The following is a 16,945-nucleotide window of genomic DNA, read 5'->3' as shown; positions in this document are numbered from 1 at the left end:
TATACAGCATTTTAACTAATCTTAAGGGAATGCTTCATGTCATCAGCCCTGAACTGCTTTGTGTTAACACAAAACTGACTGATAAAGGTAAACTGATTTTTCCATGGTTTTGATTTATTGTTATCTAAACTGAAAACAAGAAACTTTAGTTAACAGCTAGATAAATGAACCTCACTTAGATCAAAACACATGGCTGCGCTAATTAGCAACTAAGCAAACAACAGCATGAAAAATGGTAACCCTTAATTACAGCCTCAAGTGTACTGCTGGGCATTTAGTATTGTCTGTTTATCCAAAACGAACAATAAGTAGCTTGCCACATGTTTCCCATGTCTCAGAGGACTAATTAAAAGTGGCCATCCCTGGTCCTAGCCACCTGAGTACTGATTAGATCTCCCTGGGTAAACATTGCTTCCAGTCTTTGTCTACCAGCACTTTCCTTGTGACCCTATTTCCTTTGTGTACCAGTTCACTATTAAATTTCTCTTGCTAATTCAGCTGAGCGGTGATGAATTGTTGCTGTCCTGCCTATTTTAGCAAAACAGTAACTTAGTACTGTAACTGAGGTACTAATGTTAAGACAGTGAGCACTGTTCATGGTAGTTTCTAAGCTTCTAGTAGGGAGCTCGGCTGCCTTTGCATTTGGCTACTGCAGCCAACTGCACTCTCTGCGTGCCAGGCAAGAAGCACAGGCTCCAAAATGTTTCCTAACGGGCCATGCCTCCAGTTTGACCTCCCAAACAATCCTGCCAACGAAGTGTCTCCTTTGAGAGGTGCTGGCATCAGAGACCTACCCCATTAATAAGAAACCATAAAGGTACTAGAACACTTAATTATTAAGTACTGTAAGAGTGCTAGTTCTAGAAAGCAAAGTGACACAGATCATCATCCTTGAGACAGAAGAGAAAAAGAACAAGTTGGATTGTTAAAACTATCTAATTGTGTGGACATAAAGAATTTGGATCCAAGGCATCTCAAATTACTCCTTCCAGCGCACTTTACTTAGCATGTATTTATAATGAATCTCTTAGGATTTCATGACACTGAGTTCCATTCACTCTTCCCTAAGCCTGAATTAACAAGCTTAAATGATTTGTTATCTGTGAATGTTCTGGTAACTGCTTGTCTTGCCTTTCTACCATCCTACTGGCAAAAGTTTTAGCAGCACGTTATCCAGAGAAGGAATTCACTGTATTTGTTGTCTGTATTAAATATAATTTTTACAGCTAAATCTTGTAGATTAGACAGAGTATTAATAGTAGCTATTTCTTCATGATCTTAATGGTAGTGCACAATAACCAGGATACCTAAAACATATTTTAATAATTCCAGATAAAGGCAAAAAATTAAAAAAAATAATAATAATCTTGTAGAAATGTACAAATAGAATACATGGCAAAGGAAAAACAGAAAGTTATTTTTCATGTACGTATACTTAGTGTCCACAACACAGGCATAGTGAGATCTCCTCCCATCCTGAAAGGATGCATTTTTCTTTGAGGGACGCAAAATCTGGACAACAGTAGAAATCTAACTCAGCACTTTGTACAACAGAAGACAAGGTTTTGTAAATAGTATTGAAAGGGTTTTGTTTGTTTGTTTTTGTTTGTTTGTTTTTGTTTTTGTTTTCCCAGTGAGCTAGAATGCAGTACTTTACACAGTTGATGCAAGTTGTGGCTTCCAAGAAAGCAGCCAGTCCACTTAAATCTCCGAACAGGGTGGTTAGCTTTAGCACACCAGTTGTACTGGATGCTTTTCATTTGGACCTTAGTGAGATACGTTTAACTGCTATGTTTCAAAAACTAGGGAGATGTATTGCTGTGTGTAACTTGTAGGGAAAACAAACACACAAACAAAAACCACACATGTTCAATGAGTGTGGATTTATATGAAGGAAGACCTTCATATCATGCGAAGAAACCTGACAGGTGGGAGTAGGCATTTTCTTGGAGGAGGCTAGCATGGAGCCATGGATAATAAAATAACTGCTGCACTGAAGGGATCCGCTCCTCTATTTTGGCAGTGGAACCTTATGAAGAATTGTGCCTAGAAAGCCTAACTTCAAAAGCAGTACCAATAATTTCTTTGTAAGAATAGAAGGGTTTATGGAAGGTCCGTTTAGAAACCAAAGCTGCATCCCCTTCCATGCAGAAACAATTAAGGAGAGAGATGATGGGAGAGGAGAAAGCTGAAAAGCCACATTAAGAGACTTCATTATGAGACTTTTTATGGAGGATGACACATGGAAAACAAAAGACAGAACAGGAAAATGAAAAGGTGTTTCTACATGCACACCACACTGACATGAAGCCCAAAGCAGTTAAAATGCATTCTTCTTCACTGTATAAAGTCCCATACATGAGACGATGTGGTTTTGTTATGTGGATTGTAACATATATCACTTGTAAACTGTTGTACCATTTATACATATTTAAATACAAAGACCAAATCCTATGAAAAAACACGAGCTTTGCAATTAAATCACTTCAACACATGATATTGGGTTCCTGTAAAATGCCACGAGGTTATTGTTCTTCTGAGTATTGTTACAATAAAAGAGCCCTCAGTTAATGTACCACAAATTAGCAGTATCAAACAGCTCTACTGAATAAAAGATGCAGACATACCGGAAGACAGACAGCAATATGACTGGGATATTAAAATATGCCAGCAATAAGCAAGTTCAGAGAAATACTGATAGCTGTCTAGAGGGAAAACAGAGTTCTGAGGCCAAGACAACCTTGTTTGTAAGGACTAATGATAAAATAAAGTTCATTTGTGTTGAAGTAAATTGGAAAGGACAGTAATCCAGGAGATCAGTGTTTCAGATCTGAACTCATGCCTTGGAGAGCACTGTACGTCGATGATATGAGAATCAGTCTCCCTGGGATGCTGAATGGGTTGAGCGGTGGCAGAGGACCTCAGTTCACGTCACCTGGGCTTGTCACGCCCCAGTAGGAGGCACTCAGCTAATCCATCACGAACCCATTTACTGTAAAACAGATTGCTTGACAGATCCTCAGCCTCATTGCCCCATCACGCTAAAAACCTCTGCCTGACAGAAATATTGAGTCAATTAAAGGAGATGGCCTGCTAGCAATAGAAATGTGTTTTTCTTCTAACAGTCCTCTATTGGGTCTAAATAAAGGAATTGAAAATGTTCCAGAGAAGGTGACCATACTTGCATGGGCCCTCCCATTGCCAACATTTTGTTTGTAAAAGCGAATTGTCCTTCTAGAGCACTCAGGAAACAAGGCTGTCATTTTCAAAACTCCAAACAATTTGTAATTAATTATGCTTAGACCTTACATGCCTTTTCTTGTATACTGAAATAAAATCAAGTGGCTACATTATGATTCATATAGAACGGTGACATACAAAATAAAAAATATACTTTGATACTCTGAGCTGCTTTGCTAAGTAAATGACCAATTATTTATTGCCCACTGAAATTCCATAACATATTTTGAAGTATTATCCAGGTCTATACTTAATTTGGTTTCATATAAATTTAAGGAGAGTGACTTTGAATTAAAGAAAATGCACACAGCAAGAGAAGTAACTCTTCTAGTAGTAGCAAGAAGACTACAAAATATCCTGAAAAAGTTTGCTCAGTTTTACAATTCAATTCCTTATGTGATGCTCCCACCTCCTTGTATATATTTTCTATCAATGTTTGAGAGATCAGGTTTATTACTCTGAGTAGTCACATGAAATGAAAATTTCCACTGTATCTGCAGAAACAGCATTTTAAATTGACCTGACCACATATTACCAGTAGAAATGCTTACTCTCCCCATTCTGTTACATATGGTGTATTCTCCAACTATTTGGTGAATTAAGTACTTACAGCAATAAAAAGTAAGTGTCAGTGACAGTCTTCACTGATATGTAACTGGATCTAGGTGTCTAAATCAGGTAGCTGTGAGCAAACTGTCCATTTTTCCAGAAGTATTGATCAGTTCTTGATCACACTTTTGTGCCTTCAACTGTTACGATTCTCCGAAGTGGGGAGGACCAAGATTAAGAACTCTTGATTCTCTTGAAAACAAAACAAAAAAAAATCAAGTCTGGTTTGGGGCTACAGTCCAGCCCAGACTTCTGGAAGTGTCCATGATCATACTTGCAAGAGATAACTGTCCATGTTACTTAACACTGCTCAGAAAATGGTGGCTGCGTTAAAGTGAACAGCAAGGATGTGATATTGTTCCTGGATGAAATTATTTTGTCTTTACAATACTGAGGAAAAAAAAAAAAAAAAAGCTTGTTTATAGTCCTGAAAAATATCCTCTGTATCATACAAATCATGTGCATCAGTTTTGCCTCTTCACCAGCCCATTCGTGGGTTTGACTGGAGTGGTGAGATATACATATAAATATATATTCCATGTACTTAAAGCAGTACATAAGCGCTCTGTATAACTTTAATCTTCAAATTCTGATTTATTTCAACTAGTTTTTGCAATATGGAACAAAAGTATAAATAGTTTCTTTATACTTCAGAAAACTGAAGTGCTGTCTTTCCTAATATTTCATGGATATCTCATTTACAGAAAGCATCCTTCCAACATGAAGCACCAATTCTCTTCATATATTTTAAAACATGACATATTATTTACTATAAATTTAAGAAGCTTCTATTCATACATAATGTTCAGCCAAAAATGCCCATTAACTTTCTAAACAGATAGAAAAAATGCAAAGAGCTTATTTAACAGCTGCAAAACTGCAAAAATGAAAATGGGAATAGTCTTTTTTTTTTTTTTTTTTCTCTACAGGCTTCTTTCATGTTCCAAACAATCATGAACTGATTTTAACACAAAATAAACTTTTGGCTAACCATGAAAATCAACTGGACTTTTTCTAATCTAATTTTCTGTCTCCCAAGAAAAGGGGGATAAACACATTTTGTGACAGGATTTGTTCCTACCATACTACTTACATTTACTCTGTATGCACTGCAAATCCTGAGATCAAAAGACAGAGTGATGGGGGAAAAAGTCTGTGCTCCAAAGCTGCAAATGTGTTAATATTCTCATCTTTCATGTTTTCAAGGTATTTTCAGTAAATGGCTCTTTACTGTAGACTTCATGAAGGAACCTAACCTCTGATAATGATTGACTTTAGAACAAGAAATAGTATTGTGTTTATTGCATAAGAACCTGTTAGATATTTACTGCTTTTAAAACTCATGTCCTGATATCTACTATACTTACAAACAATTCTCAGAATTATTTATCCTTTTATCCCCATAAAAGGAAAAAGCACCTGCTATTATTTGACTTTGTTACTTTTACATAATGTGGAGATACAAGAAACAATACTAATGTTTTGAGTAGTGTGCTCTCACCAGAATTAATATGAACCTATTCTTAATCAAACTTTTATAAATTCAGACTTGTAATGCCAACTGATGTTCTTCATCCTTAACAAATTTACTTCTCCCCAACCCCTTTTCTGTTTCTAAAGCAAAAGTTACTCTATTCATACTTCAGAAAGGAGTTGGCATGAAAAATGGGCAAAACCTTTCTCTGCCTTGCTGACAGTTCCAATAAATACATACATGCATTATTATTGGAGATCAATACAAAAACAAATTTGCTCCATTTTTTAGTGAATGAAAAAAAGAATGGTTTGCTTTCTGACCATTTTTAACTTTATTAAAAGGATAGATAATTTCAAAACAAATTGATAGATTAAGTGGCTTTAGACATCATTCACATTCATATCTTAATATAGATTAATAATGTCTCATGTACTATGCACTTAATAATGAGGACACTAAGTGAGCCTGATTGACTTGCCCAGAAAAGTTCACTTGCCCAGAGTTAGAACTTTCACATGCCAACACTTTTCAAAAGAGTTTCTTCTTTATCATTTATCATTATGTTGCAGTTTTCATGGGCCACTAAATTCCCCACTGATGTATAGTTTTTAAGTCACTGGAAAGTTATGATGTTTCCTTCTGAAGTGTTAAATGACCTGTTTCAATGTTTGAATTTTTATGTTTATTGTTATTTCAGACTAAACTACCCCATGAATTTGACCAAACCTATGCATCGCCTACCTACGCTCAAAAATACATATGCATATATATACATACACCTGACTCAGAGTGTAAGAATTCATTCATTAATGTTCATAAGCTACTACAAAAATAATAAAATGCATCCTACATTCTCAAACACATCACTGTTGTAATCCACTGGACAAATCAATTGTCTTCTAAATTGTTTCCACATGCTGTAATCAGAGTAGATTTTATTAGCCAGTATCAACTTTCTGGATTCATGTCTTGGTGACTTCCTATACCTCTCTGAGAAAACAAACAAACAAACAAGTTTCAATTTACAGTGCATGTTTAACTGTTCCATCTTTGTTACAACTATTTAACTGGAGATTCTGCATCTTCTTTATATTGACTTTGTTTTTGCTCTGGGGTCATTAACAGCTTGCTCAGATTTCCTTCTCTTCTTTTTGCTTTTGCATTTTTTTAAGTGTATCTTGAATAATTAAAAGCACAGCAATGTGCATTTCAGCTCAGTGAAAAGCTGCATATCAAAAGCGTGATGTCCATGTCACCTCTAATCCTCTCAAGGCTCTTTGCAGATCAGACAAATGACAATTCATCTAAATAGAAGTCAATCCTCAAAAGGTTAAAGGCACCTGGGCTAGAAAGACACTAATGATTCCCTGAGAGTATCATAATAATCAATAGCCTTTGTTTTGAAAAACATCAGTAGTATACTTCACATAAACCACAGGAATTAAGCCAGACAATAATACACACTGGGACAGCTTCAAGTCTATGCACTAGTTACTGAAAAGGCATGAAAAAATTTGTTTCTGTAGTTCTTCAATTACCTAAAATATACGGATATCCACATGTAAACATGTTAAATCATGTAGCAAAGAAGAAGAAAATTTCATACGTCTAGCTCAGATGTGCATTCTTAACAGATGGCATGTATGGACAACAAAGGTGCCGTGAATGACAAAGCAGGTAGTCCAAGAGCTGCTGCACAAAACCAGGCTGTTTAATTCTGCTTTGATGTAAATCTGCTTTGATTTTTATGACTTACTTTATCCAGCCCATAATTATTGCAAGCATATGACAAGAAACACGGCTGGAAATGAGCAAAGAATTGTTGGCCCAGCTCTCAGCAATCACTTTGGTATGAAAGTAACTTGACATGGAATTTGCTTATGTTTATAAAGCATATAAGTAATTACCGAGATAAGTATACCAGGGGCCTCAGTAAAACAGCTTACATGGTATTTTAAGGATCAAGAACTAAGCAGTGTGTCTGTTGTACAAGTACAGCTGTATGGAAGATATGGATATGTGGAAAGACACGATTTCTCAACTACTGACACTAGGCACTGTATATCCTAGTGAGTAGGAAGTAAGTTATGGCTTATATTGGGTTTTCTTAAGACCAGGCGAGATTTTAATGGGATGATGCAAGGATGTTGGATGTTACGAAAAAGCACTCCAGAAATGACAGGAAAAGCATGGGGAAAAGCACAGAGTTATCAGAGGACAGAAGCCAGAAGTACTGGAGAGGGTCCCAAGGTAAGTTTGGATAGAGAGAGAAGCAAAAACCCACAGTTCTTTCCTCAGATTCTGAACTACATTTCCTTTGGGTCAGGTTTGCGTTGCCTTTTCATTGCTTTTGCAGCTTATCTGTTGATAAAGATTTTTCCTGTGAGCACTGTGGAAATATTTAAAGCCATAACTGATTTGCTGATATCATTTAATTAATTCCATGAGCTGAGTGTTACACTTCACATAGGCCTTGTGATCCTATGATCCCCTAAAGATCCACTGCCTTCAAAGAAAACATCTTAAGAATACCAAACCAGCTGGATCAGCAACTCTAATATTACAATCTAAATGTGTTGCAGGGATTTGGATGTCTAAGTCTGAATCTGATCAACTCTGCACAGCCATTAACTACTCCTAACCACAGCTGCTTCCTTAGGTCTCCCTCAACACTTTAAAATGTAACTTCCTGCTCAAAGAGGGGAAAAGTGCTTGACATCTAGTTCATGCTGAAAACAATTAGGATCTGGAAAATAACAAGGGGATCTAAACATCCTAATCTGGACACTTCAGAGTTGGAGGTTAACACAGGAGTTTTCACGCTTTAAGTCACTTTTTCAGAGTGGCATCAATCAATCCCTAGTTGTTAAAGACATCCAGGGGAGTTCCCCATTTCCTCTCCAAAACAGTGAGAACACTTGCCCAGGTTGTAGGAGACAGGCTTAATTTCTTTTCTTTGGCATTAGAAGATTCAAACCCGTGACTCTAAACACTAGGTTGTGATCTAGCCTGTCTCTGACTGTGTGTGTTTGCATGAATGGAGAAGAGGATGGGGAAGCAGCAATATCTATTTCATTCATAGTTCGCTGGGGACAGAGAAGAACACAAACCCATATTTCAGAGCTTATCAGACCACCAGTGGTTCAAGCTCTGCTCCAACCTGATTGCTGCATTTTGAACAGTTGCTGCAATGCAAAGGCAGCACTGAAACCACATCCAGAAACCCTTCTAGTGCTAACAACCTCATTCAAAAGTGACAGGATAACCTACTTCTCTGCAACTCTTGGATCTCTCTGGCACAGCAAAAGCCTCTGCGCAAAGTGACTACTTGAGCGGGTGTGAGGAAAACCTTCCCAAAGAGCCTGTGGCCATGCTGCCCACAGCCATCCACTGCCTCAGCAACCTAGGGAGCTCAGACAGTGGTTGACAGGAAAAGGAAAGGACAATGTTCTCCTCATCACACTAGTAAGACTTGATCATCCAGTTGGAAAATAGAGATAATCCTGTGTGATTTAGGCAACTAATCATGTAGCTCTGATACCTATAAAGATAATTACGACTCGTTTCCAAACAGCCAAGAGCCTGAAATAGATCGACATAAATTGCTAATCCTGAATAATGGATAGATATGTAAAAACCAAGATCTCTACAAGCAGAATTTCCCTCCATCCACTGGAAGAAAGTATGTCTAATGAGTAATGTCACCAGCTCTACTGCAAACAGCAGGCATCTTCCACACTGCTTACGTTAAACTCCCAGTGGGTAAGGTAAATGACATAAGTTATGCTTGAAGTTAGCACTCCCGCATTACAACAGAAAGAAAAAAAAAAAAGATCAAAACCTTGCTATTAATCACAACTTTGCTCTTAAGCAGAACCATACCATTACTTCAAGATAGGTTTTCAGTAAGTAATAAAGTACTAACAGGATAATTGTAGTGGAATGGCAAATGAAATCCATTCTTGCTCACATTTGTTCCACTTCTCTGCACTGATAGTAAAAATACATAAAATCAGAAACTGATGACATCCATAGGAAGTGCTTTAAAAAGAAAAAAAATAAAAAAGCCACTAGCAGATACCATTCTTTCTCATGCATCATCAACTACATTCTGCCCAAGTCAGAGTTAGCTGGTAAGAAGCAATAAAAAACTGAAATTGGAGAATCACAGAAGATTGAGGGGATGTAAACACAAGCCTAAAAATAACTCATCCCTGTAAATACTCCCCTTACTCACCTTTTTTTCCATGTTTTGGACATTGTCTTGACTGAGAACCCATATTTATGTTGCGTTAGTCAATGATTGGATGTTCACCCCAAAACATTTCTAATTTCAGCAACCCAGGAGTCTAGCAATATTCACACCTGTTCCAGAGCCTAAAGGTTGGTCTGCCAGTCTACAATCCGTTAATATATCAAATTCCCAAAAAGTTTTCCAGGTGGCTAATGTGAAGGATGTATATGCTGTATACTGAACTGCATCCCCATACTCAAATCCATCTACCTTACTAGGTTTTAGCAAGAGATCAGCTCAAGAGAAGAGGCCAGTCCTCCATTAGAACAAGCAGGATGAGACCAGATGTGGAGAGACTCTTTCATATGGGAATCTGTGTGCAATAACATGGTAGTTTTACAAGCATCTCTGTCCAGTGCAGTTGAATCTTCTCTCTCGTCACTTCATGGTAAGGAGGTTAAGATACAACCCCTTTAAGAAAGTATACCTCACAAACACAGCACTTGGAAAACACTGTGAATCAATAAAACTTATAAGAGAATAATCATGTTTTGATTATTATTAGGTCAGAATATTTGTCTTTCCAATGATTTTAAATCTTGCAGATCGATCACCACTTCATGGAAAAATGTATGTATGTCTGAGGACAGAAAGCAATGGAATGTGGCATTTATCATGCAAATAATATTTTTTTTAAAAAGAGCATAAAAACTCCAACATTCACCTGTTAATTGAAACACACTTATCAAGTGTGATGCTGACTGCCGTGAGCTCTTAACTAACATTACCACTGTTACTGAAGACAATAAGCATTACTATAACTGTTTCTGGATCTGACCCTGTGAGCTTTATCCAGATACAAATATTAATAGCTTTTCAAAATACACTTGCCTTTTAAAAATTGCAATATGTACAGAGCCTACATTGATTTTCTATATTGCCCACATATTTGCAGTCTGTTTGGCACTACTGCAAATCATCAGGAACAAATTCATTCTGAACATGCCAGCTAATACCTACATGACATCAAGTGATGGTAAGAGCCCAAAAGTAAATAAATGCATACAAATTCATGTATTTGTATTTGCATGTATACATTTGGCAGAAAAGAACAAGAAACAACAAAAGAGATAACAGAAAAATTATCTTATTCACTTGATTAAAATCAACTTTGGTGAGAAATACAGCTAAAATTATTTTTACTGATTGAAATATGTTTATGAAGCAATTCATATAATATCATCCCAAATTCAGAGTACTTCTGCTCAAAGAAGAGAGAGCTCCTGTAGAATATTAAAATGGTAACCAACTGCTAACTCTGTTATATAATCAATTTAAACAATTAGAAAACATGGAAAATTGGCTTCTGATTTTCAATTTAAAGAATAAAAAAATTATGGCAAAAGAAAGATTTATTTTTTTTTGTAAGAGAGTACCTAATCTTTAGAACTACCTGGACTGTACACATCACTTCAAATTACCAAGAAAAAGTCTTAAACAACTTGACTATAACATTGAAACAGAAATGTAATAATTAATATGCAAAATAGCAGATCCATATTAATGAAATTAGTAGGAGAAGATAGCACTTGTCACCATAAGGACCTCTTACTTAAATTCTTTTTCCAGTGAGCAGAATTTGGCCATTATATTGCACAGTTGGATCTTCACGTGCACATGTGCAGCACTCATCCCATGACACAGCTACAGATCAGATGTTACATTTGTGAGGACAGAATTCACACACTAAAAAACATTGTAAGACCTAAATTCAGCTCCAACACCTTTCATATTTTCCATTTTTTACCAATTACATTGAATCTACTCCTGTTAGATCTACTTATTATATTTCTGAATCCTTCTGGCATTACTACCGTGAAGGTGATTATTCAAGTGCAATGCATGACACCTGCTTCCTCCCATCCTATGGCACAAGTAACTTGCCTGTTTGTCTTCGAGAAGAAGGCACTAAACAAGAAATATCCAAACTATCTGTGCAGTCTCAGATAAACCTGCTTTGTAACAAACAAATCATTACTGGAACTATCTGCAATTTTACACCTATCATAAACGCTCCCTGGAAAACAGTTCTGAAAAAATAGTTTGCATGTCCCTAACATAACCAGAAAAAAAAGTGTATAAACTAATGGGTTTTGGAGAATGCTTTAGTACAAACTATTTACAAAGAAGTCAGGTCTCAAAGGCAAAAGCATATTTTTTATCTTTGTCATTATGCTTGACCAAGCCATAGTTCATTCAATTTTCACTCACTAAAATGGGCGTATCATGTGTTTGCACTCCTCAGGCTTCTACAGATTCCACAAATGAAAATTCAAACAAGGGTAACATCACACCATAGAGCAAGGGGAACCCTTGCCCAGGATTTTCTGAACATTTTCAGCTTCATAAATGTACTCCACATACTGTTTCCAGCCTTTGCTTTTACCTTATTCGTAACTCCTAGTTTATAATCTTCTAATAGTGCTTTTCTTTAACATCTGGCCATGCTGGGTACTTCACTAAAATGTAGTGTATAGCTAAAATAAACTGTGTTAACACCCCACTACTGATAATAGAGCTCACCTTTACTTTCAGTATGAACATTTTTGCTGTTAGAACTGTGCTAGCAGTTGTTGCAGAGCTGGTGGTACAGCAGGCATCGGGAAATTTTCTACAAAATAATTAGGAATATATATATATATTTAAACACATATACATGGTCCTTTATACACAAGCACACAAACAAGCAAAGCAAGGGGAAAGTTGTTTTTTTTGTCATTGTTGTTATTTTGTTTTGAACATACTCAGCGTGGTTTCGAATAATATGAAAAACCTGCAACCATCATGGTAACACTGTATACCTTACAGCCTCTTCTCAAAGGACATAATCCTTTAATTTAAAAAAAAAAAAAAAAAAGTGGGCAGACATCAGACTACCTACCAAGGTAATGGGGAAAAAGGAAAAAGCTGGGAAGATTTGGTCACTGGTTTTTAAGGGACAAAGGGGAAGCCACTGTCTTCACATATCTCAAACCAAAACCTACTAATAAGTACAGGTATTTCACCTGTGTGGGAAAAACTACCCATTCTGCCCCCAGAGGGAACAAAACCTCAGATATATCATCTGCATATCTGTCAGCTTGAATGCCTCCTGGATTCAACTGAAGCCTGAAAATGTTCTCACAAGTTTCTGCCACATTTAAAACATACTTTCTGAGAATCTATTTGGCAAGAGTTAGCACAAATTTTGTATTTAGAGAAAGGCAGTAGACAGAACAGCCAAGTCAAAAGTTTATGGAAAGAGGAAAAGCTATCTGTTTTAGCATTTAGCTGTCATGAGTTATTTTACGAGATATATGAAACCTAGTAAATCACATTCCCATCAGAAAGAAACTATATCCAATACTGACTAAAATACATCCCCTTGCTATTGCTATAACCAAAGAGTCTGACCTTCCGCATTACATTTAATGGGAGACAGAAAGAATAAGAGCCACATACAGTAAAGAATAATCTATGAAACCTCTTAAAAATAAATATTTGCAAGTCCTAAAGAAAACATTATGAAATAAGAGCTGTATGAAAAATTGTTTATGAGCTCAAATGCACAAACATTGTCTTTTTACATATAAGTATAAATTAATCCCTTTGCACACACACAAAAAAGGAAGACTATGCAAGTATATATCACACAACATACAAGTCCAACAATTACTTACTTTTTATTTCCATCTATAAATTTGAAAATGCAGTTGCCAGCTTTTTTGGTGCCTACTGTAATTTTCCTCCAGACAATTTATGGTAAGATTGATACATTCAGTATGACGTGTTTTCACTATTTAGCTCTTATGCTGCATCCACAACTTGCTTATCATAGAGTCACAGAATGGTTTGGGTTGGAAGGGACCTTAAAGATCACCCAGTTCCAATCCCCCCTGCCATGGGCAGGGCTGCCACCCACCAGACCAACCTGTCCAAAGCCCCATCCAGCCCAGCCTTGAACACCTCCAGGGATGGGGCATCCACAGCTTCTCTGGACAACCTGTGCCAGTGCCTCACCACCAGGAATTTCTTCCTTATACCTAGTCTAAATCTCCCCTCTTTTAGTTTAAAGCCATTACTCTTTGTCCTATCACTACACTCCCTGACAAAGAGTCCCTCCCCAGCTTTCCTGTAGGCCCCCTGTAGGTGCTGGAAGACTACTGGAAGATCTGCCCAGAGCCTTCTTTTCCCCAGGCTGAACAACCCCAGCTCCCTCAGCCTGTCTTCATAGGAGAGGTGCTCCAGCCCCCTGGCCCTCCTCTGGACTCGCTGCAATAGGTCCATGTCCTTCTTGTGCTGGGGACCCCAGAGCTGAATACAGCACTCCAGCTCAGATCTCACAAGAGCAGAGTAGAGGGGGACAATCCCCTCCTTCGCCCTCCTGGCCACACTTCTTTTGATGCAGCCCAGGATACAGTTGCCTTTTGGGCTGTAAGTGCACATTCATTGCCAGCTTACATTGAACTTCTAAACAATCCCAACACCCTCCTCTGGACCTGTTCTAATAAGAGTAACAATCCTTTTCAGGAAAACAAAACAAAACAAAAATCTATTATACAAAAAAAAAAAACAAAATAAAACAAAAAACCCTGATAAAATTCATAAGGATCAAGTACTCATAACTTAAAGCCCTGTCTTAGATATACTGATGTATCCATTTAACTTCAGCAGCATGAATCTATTGAATTTTGTGTCTTTCAGTCTGCATGAAATAACAAATACAAGTTTGTTTTTCAGTATGGGAATCTTTTCCCTACACTTATATTCCAAATGCTGGACCTACCCAGAATTAATAGTGGCTTATCCAGGGACTGCTAAAATTCATATCTGAACTCTCCATTCATAACTACCAAGGTCACTGTTCACAGGCTTATGCTTAAGCATACGCTGTCTGTTAGGGAATTATTGGGGAGAGTTGCAGTAACACAGTGTGAATGCTCCACAGAAATAACAAACTGATCAAAAGTCCTACAGTGGAAGACTTTTTTATTAAAAAATATCGATTCCACAATAATAAAACTATTCCATGAAAATCCATTAACTGTTCAAATCCTGTCAGAAACAAAACAGTTGGGCTTTCTCTAAGCACAGACCTGCCAATGTTGTTGCTTTTCTGGATTGACTGAGCAATTCCTGGAGGAATCCAGGACCAGTTCCTTCAGAAAACGGCAGTCCCAAGGGCCAACTGCATGGTGAGGTAGGCAGAAGAAAGCAATGGGAAAAATGCTTGCATTTAAACATAATGCACACACCACACTTTAACAGCTTCAGTGACATTCACCTAAATTATTTCCTTATTTTCCTGCTCCATGTATGTATATGTTGGTATTTTTTACAACAATGGCTGAAGCTTCTTTCTTACAACTGCTGGAGCACAGACACACTTTTGCATAAATTGCAATTTTCACGTTAGGTGAAAATTTGCGTTTTCAGTTAGAAATATTCTGCATAACATTCAAACAAACTGAATTTGACAGTGCTTTTTAAGGCTTCTTGGCAATTTTTCTGGAGCCTTGTCTTTTCTCTTCTCCATGCTCTTCTCTTGTACTGTACCTGTCATGACACATTAAGACTAGAGATTCACATCATATGACAACAGAGGAAAGCATGTCACTTTACTCAAAGCAGAAGTCATCCAGACATCCACAGAGGAGACTGAAGGTACTTCAAGAGGTATCAACTCTTACTGAGGCAACATGATAGAATTTCTGAATACAAAGGGAATGTGTTCTGCTGCAAATTTCTTACTGAAGGTATTTTTGCCTATTGAAAAATAAGCTTTTCTTTTGTTTCAGGTAAAACAATACCATCATATAGCACAGGAATATGCAAGATTTCCTGTAGGGCGATGGCATCAATAGTTTTGTAGTTTGCATTGAAAATAAGATGAAAAATATTGACAGATCTGTTATCAGTAGCTGGCAAAAATCATGCTGCTTTGCTATCTGTTAAAACATCTGGCTGAATAATGAACTACCATCAATATGGAAGTTCCCCCACTGGGAACACATTGTATTGACTTTTAGATGTAGCTGACCACTAGTGCAGCTTTTTCTTAAAGTAGTGTATTAATGGAGACACTCCCCAAGACAATGTATACAATGTGATCTTTACACTTTACTTTTGCTGATACCGAACATATTATCAAACCACATGCCTTATACGTTTCTGTATTTCATAACCTGTAATCTGCAAAATGTACAAAAAATTATGAATTTGATTATGGATGTGCCTCAGTGTTGCAGCCCCATGGTGCTGCACAAACTAAGAGGTTGCCCTTCTCGTAAAGAGTTTAAGACATAAATGCTAAATTGTCAGTTATCTGAAACTGGGGTCTTTGAACTCCACTGACTGAACAGAATGATATAAATTAAAAAGATAATTTAAGAAAAAAAAATGTGCATTCCTTTGTTCCTCTGATCATTTAAGACTTTTTTTTCACCAGCCAGGAAAGCATCAGGTTCCCATAAGAACCTCTGATGCCCGAGAAGCCAAAGCTCCAAGTGTATTTGACCTGGTGCTTGTGACATTCCTTGAAATGGGCTGTTTCACTGTTTGTTTTCAGATCCACAGGGACTGGATGCTGGGTGACATGCTGACCCTAGAGCTATTAACAAGATGCTGGTCTTTTTTTTTTTGTTTGTAAAGAACAGAGCACACCCTGAAAATGACAAAGTAATGATAATAATTAAAAGTAAGCTCTTACTGGAAACACATTTTGAAACTCAAGTGAGCTTAAAGCCTTCAAAGAACCACAAACAGTAGGAGGCAATATCAAAATGTTATGCTCAATATGCAGAAAAAAAATCCTGGAGCCCCCTGTAGATTGCCATGCTGCAGATACAACATGGTTTTCAAACTGATTATCTGTGCGAGTCATATTCTCAGAAATAGGATGAGGAGTTAAGAGAAAAAAAAGACCTATGAAAATGTTAAACCTGATAGTGCCCGGATTTTTTCCAAGGAACTTACAGCAGATCTGTAAGTCTTATCGAATTCCACCCCCCCATCCATATCAAAATGGTATCTTAACAGCAATGTTCCTGGCTAAATTCTATCCAAGGGCAACACCTCTCCTGAAAATGACTGTAGAACATACCCCCTTGAGGTTTTACTTAGCAGACATTCACAGAGTCACCAAGAAGACATTCATTATTAATTATGAGGTTTCCAAAATATTTCTTTAGCAGACTAAGATGAGGACAAAGAAAACAAATGCATGACATAGAAGATTAAACTGCCACTCCAATCATTTCTTTTTCAAATATGTGGGCTTTTCCACTATCAATTTCCACATTAACCACTTCATCGTTCCTCTAAAAATTCTTCCAGCTTCCTCATAT

At 37.1% G+C, this 16,945-nt stretch overlaps 1 protein-coding gene across 3 annotated transcripts in view; it reads right to left on the bottom strand.

Moving 5' to 3' along the window:
- The window catches only part of NKAIN3 (sodium/potassium transporting ATPase interacting 3), a 374,213-nt gene that overhangs the window by 335,255 nt on the left and 22,013 nt on the right, over nucleotides 1-16,945 (bottom strand). The window lies entirely within an intron of this gene.

This window comes from Cygnus atratus, chromosome 2 (genome assembly GCF_013377495.2).
Source record: "Cygnus atratus isolate AKBS03 ecotype Queensland, Australia chromosome 2, CAtr_DNAZoo_HiC_assembly, whole genome shotgun sequence".
NCBI classification, from domain to species: Eukaryota; Metazoa; Chordata; class Aves; order Anseriformes; family Anatidae; genus Cygnus; species Cygnus atratus.
This window is presented reverse-complemented; position numbering and strand designations above follow the sequence as displayed.